Source organism: Carya illinoinensis, chromosome 1 (assembly GCF_018687715.1).
Source record: "Carya illinoinensis cultivar Pawnee chromosome 1, C.illinoinensisPawnee_v1, whole genome shotgun sequence".
In the NCBI taxonomy this organism is placed as follows: Eukaryota; Viridiplantae; Streptophyta; class Magnoliopsida; order Fagales; family Juglandaceae; genus Carya; species Carya illinoinensis.
The window spans coordinates 26,012,864-26,018,115 of NC_056752.1; the positions used below are offsets into that span (position 1 = coordinate 26,012,864).

Sequence of the window (5,252 nt, forward strand, 5' to 3'; positions counted from 1 at the left end):
GAAATTATTTTTCTTATAATTTTCTCCTGAATTTTACACATCTTTCAAAAATATTATACATCTCATTCTCTATCTTTTCTCTATTATATTAAAATAATATTTTTTTATTATTTTTTTCTCTTACATCACTTTATATTCTTACTTTATACTCTATTAAAATATAAGTTTATAAATTAGAATTAAAAAAATAAAAAAGAACGATTTAAGATTTGTACAGTAGCTCTCCAAATTCCTAAAACCAAAAGTTATTATAGGGAACCGGATCACGTAGGTTCTTTTTCTTTCCTCTTCATATTTATCTCTATAATTTAACTAAAAATGGGGTATGAGAAACCGGATGCATGGGAATGATCTAACAAGAGTGAAGGTGAGCCATTTTTAAAAACTTGTTAACACCGATTAATGAATACAGAGTCATTGTTTCATATAGTCTTGGTAAGGCCCAAAACAATCCATTTTGAGGTCAGTCCAATTAGGTACATCAGGTATTGTGATAGCGTGGTTGTTCTCACTCAACAATCTTAAAAGGTGAAAACCATCACCATCGTACGTAAACCCGAGATTCTCAAAGCAAGTTTTACGTTCGAGATTACATGTTGGTCAAGAGAAGGGATTTATGGTTGAGGGAGTTAGAAACCATGTTCCGAAACCATGTTCCCAGATCCATGCATCTTGCTGTTTAAGCACAAAGGTATTGACTTTGGCATTGAGTTTTTGCTGGGCATAGACTTAACGAATCATAGTCAATGAATAAAAGAAATTCATTACAATGAACACGTAGGGGTACTGCCAGTGCTTATGGGATTGCACCACAAATTATAATTAATCTAGTTCATATGTAGAATCCGATTGGGGGTAGAAAAAGCCAAATCGGCAGTTTGAAGATGGGTGTGGGAAGGGTCACGCTCCACTTCGGAAGGAGCCTCAAAGTCGGATAGTTTAAAAATAAGAGCCCTATGTGAGTATGCACTTAATGGTGTCAAGGGCATGCACGTTGAGTTACGTTGCTTGTCTCTATGGAAATGTAGTGATTCCTTTGGTACGGTATTAAGGTTACATTTGAATGTTGAGGTACTGAAGTGATCTGAAATCATTACCTCACTAAAACCAAACAGCCTAAGTGATTGGAGCCATGATCATGGAGCTAATCCTCTCACAAACATTGATGGAATTGAGGGAATTTGATTATTACCATATTCGCTCTTCGTTTAATGATTTTTATATTCATGTATGTACAAATTGTGAATTTGCAATTATTTAAATATAAATGCTTTTCATGTAGGAAATGAGCACATAAAGTGCTCTCGTGGTTTTATTCTACTAATTTCTAAAAGAAAATCCTCTCTAGTATTGATTATATTTTGTTGATTTTCAAAAGAAAACGACGTTCTCTTGATTTATGTTTTGATGATTTATGAATGACTTAATTACTGATTTCCGTAAAGAAATCTCCTGCTAAATCTTGATCATTTGTTCTCTCATTCTTGGTCTACTCGAGAGGAGTTAAACTCCTACACTCGAAGAGTCAAAATTTATTTATTTATTTATTTATTTATATGAGATATATATTTGTTTTATTTCGATGATTTGAGTATTACTCTAAGAATAATGCTACTTTGTCTATTTATTTTTCCTCATCGTTTTAACTGTTTATACATTTAAAATTTTTTTTTAAAATTAAATTACTAATTAAGAAAGCAAACATTAAAGTATTGATTTTTTTTTATACTTTTTAAAAAAATTTAAAGATGTTAAAAAAATATGAATAAAACAATTAAAAAAATTAGAAAAGTAAACTTTGCCTAAGAGGCTCGCCCAACAGTCACTGCTAGGCGGCACCCTAGCAGTACTCTTACTCTAATAAATGTCGAGCCTTATTGGATGTTATAGTATAAGGTTTTGAATTAAATTATTCTGAATATTTGTATCTATTGTTAAAGGAAAACCCATGCATGCTCTCTTTAGATATGCTTTCCCAAATAAAATACGTCTTTAATTTTTCTTTTTTAGAAATTATTGTTTTGGAAAATAATATTAGAGATTTTAAAAGGAAAGAAGGGGGCTCACATCTCAAACTAATTCGATTAACTTCTATTATTAAGAGATTGTCCTATAAGCATATAGTTACAAGTGTTGAGGAGGAACCATTTCTAAAATATTATCCTTAAGCTATAATCAATTTAATTTTAAACTGATTAATGAACTGAACTAAACTGAACTGATTGGGGTTTATCAAAATGATCGATTTTTTTTAAGAAAAATTTGGTTTGGGCTTTTATATTAGACTGGTTAGTTTTGTTACACAAATGTAGACTTTTTCTTGATTTAAATATCGATTTTAGAGGCCAAAAGTAGTATTTTTAGCCCAAAACAACGTGCATATGTACTAGTTACTACATATTATACAAATTAAATTCCTTGATCGAATTATGTTGAATAATGTTAACGTTTAGAACTATTTATGTATAAGAGTAATGTCGAGTTTGGATAGTGAGATGAGATGAAATGAAATGATTTGTAAATAATAATGAAATGCTTTTGTAAATAGTAATTAAATAGTTTGAGTTAAATTTTTTTATGGGATTTTGAAAAATGAGAGAAAAAAATTTGAATAAAAATATTTTAAAATTAAATTATTGTTATAATACAATTTTTATTTTGAGATTTTAAAAAGTTGAATTTTTTTTGTGTTTTGTTTAGAAGTTTGTAAACTTTGTAATAATTAGATGATGATTAGATGAAAAATTTAAAAATTTAAAATTAAAAAGTGTTTATATTTGTGATATTTAGATATTAAGATACTATATAATACTATGAGATTAGATGAAATGAGATAATAGTATATTGATATCCAAACCCGATCTAAGTTTATATCAATATGTAAAGCATACATAATAAGGCAAAAAATTTATGTTATAATTATTCTCTTTATAATATTTCACTCAATCCCATAAAACAATTAATTTAACCCCATCAATTACGTTACTATTAATAAATTCCTTATTTTATATTATGTCAATATCCAAATAAGGTTTAAATAAATCCAATTTTAAACTACACTCTTCTCTCTCTATAACGGCCTGAGAGCGCGAAAGGAGGAGAAGTTCTGTAATACCCTAGTCTTACTACGTGAGTCTTTACGTCATTTTATTTTATTTCTTAAGTTAAATATGTTCATGTAAAGATTTTTATTATTTCATTTTAGATGGGTGTGTTTTTGTTTTTATTTTTTTTTTTATGTGGGTTGTTAAAATAAATTAAGTACATGATTTTTAAGGCCTAATAGATGAAGAAATTCATTTTCAAACCCATCGGTCTACACCTAATAGATGAAAAAAAAATTCATCTTCAAACCCATCGGTCTACACCTAATAGATGAAGAAATTCATCTTCAAACCCATCGGTCTACACCTAATAGATGAAGAAATTCATTTTCAAACCCATCGGTCTACACCTAATAGATGAAGAAATTTATCTTCAAACCCATCGGTCTACACCTAATAAATGAATAAATTCATCTTCAAACCCATCGGTCTACACCTAATAGATGAAGAAATTCATTTTCAAACCCATCGGTCTACACCTAACAAATGAAGAACAAGTCTTCTTCATCTCTCTTCCATACTAGCCAACTCCACTTCTCTCTTTTCTTCTCCTCTTCAAGAAATCAATCCTCTCACTTTTTTCAAGCTTTGGACCTTCACTTGACCTCTTGAAAGAATCTAAGAGCTTAAGGTAAATTGTTTAAGATGATTTTATGTGATTTTGGAAGCTAACTAAATTGTTTAGTTTATGTTTTGATGTTATATTTTATATATATACATATATACTCTGTTTTAAGGGATTAAGTATTTATATGGGGATGTTTTGATGTTATGTTTTGTATATCTACATATATGTTCTGTTTTAAGGGATTAATTATATATATAGGGCTGTTTTGATGTTATGTTAACTAAATTAACTATCTTCTTATGTTACTCTTGTAAAGATTTGTTGAGATGGTAGTTATTTGAAATAACATTAAGGGTAGAAAACGACGTTAGATTTATAATATTTTAGCCATCGTTAAAAAGGGGATCTAAAGGATGTTGGATGAGTTTTAACACACTTGTTATTTATTGGATTAGGATTTTCTGAAGTTAAAGGAATTTCAGCGGATCGAGGTAAGTAACTATGACCATGCGCCCACGCCAAGTTCTCTTGTGGAAGAATATATCTCTATCTCTTTCTAAATGTTCTTCTAATTAAAGAATAAATGAGTTTATATTATGTACAAGCCTTTCTTGGTAGCCCCTGTTAAGTATCCTATCGATTATAATTGATTGTATGTGTATATGGTAATGCATGCATGTAGATCCTAAGTCATGAAATTTTTTTATACATGCTTCTTGAAATAACTAAGATTTTATTTATATGTAAGCATGACATAAAATGTTATTTTTCCAAAATAAAAGCATATTCATTGGACTAAGGAAGATATGGAAAATGTTGATTTCAAAGAAAGAAAATGAATGAATTAATGTATGAAAGTATGTAATGGCCACATGAAAGGAAATGATATCAAAGAAATGGGCAGATTGCAATGCCGGGTAAGTAGTACTGTTAGTGCACCCAGTGCTGCTCCCTGACAGAAAGGGGTTCCTAACCTGTGGCCACGGGTGGAATCCAGGTCCAACAGGACCGCTAACCCCAACACACGGGGCGTAATAGTGTGTTGGCCACAAGAAAGTGAAAGATTAAATGAAGTGTATGCATGAAGATATGATATATAAGTATGTATGAAAATAAGAAATAAAGATTTTTGCATGAAAGTATGAAGTAAGTATATGCATGATAGTAAGAAGTAAGTGTATGTATGATGTTATAAAGAAAGTATATGCATGAAAGTATTGTCAGAATTAGTATTGGTTTATGGATGCATGTTTTCAAAAGAAAGTACTATATGCTTTTTAAGTTAACAACATGGTGTACTACTTACTGAGTATTAGACTCACTTTGTGTTTATGTTTTAAACGTCCAGGTACAGACGAATCTACTGAGGAGCTGAGTATTACTGAGGAGGGAGAGGCCGATGTTTAGTAGTCCCTGGGTAGTTTGGTTTCTTCTATGATGATATATGTTTCTTATGTTTCAATAATGAAAACCCTCATGCCTTAAGTTAGTTTTCTTTTGTAATAACTAAAGGGACTGAGTCCCTTTTTGTTTAAAGTAGTTATCTTAAATAAATGGATGACGGACTCTAAGAGTCCTTT

The 5,252-nt window shown here is 30.0% G+C and overlaps 1 long non-coding RNA gene across 1 annotated transcript; it reads left to right on the top strand.

Annotated features, from left to right (window-relative positions):
- The first annotated feature begins 3,704 nt into the window (after nucleotides 1–3,704).
- On the top strand, nucleotides 3,705–5,252 carry LOC122302250. The gene is made up of 3 exons (XR_006240423.1): nucleotides 3,705–3,735; nucleotides 4,128–4,163; nucleotides 5,021–5,252. It is a non-coding gene; the product is annotated as an uncharacterized LOC122302250 (long non-coding RNA).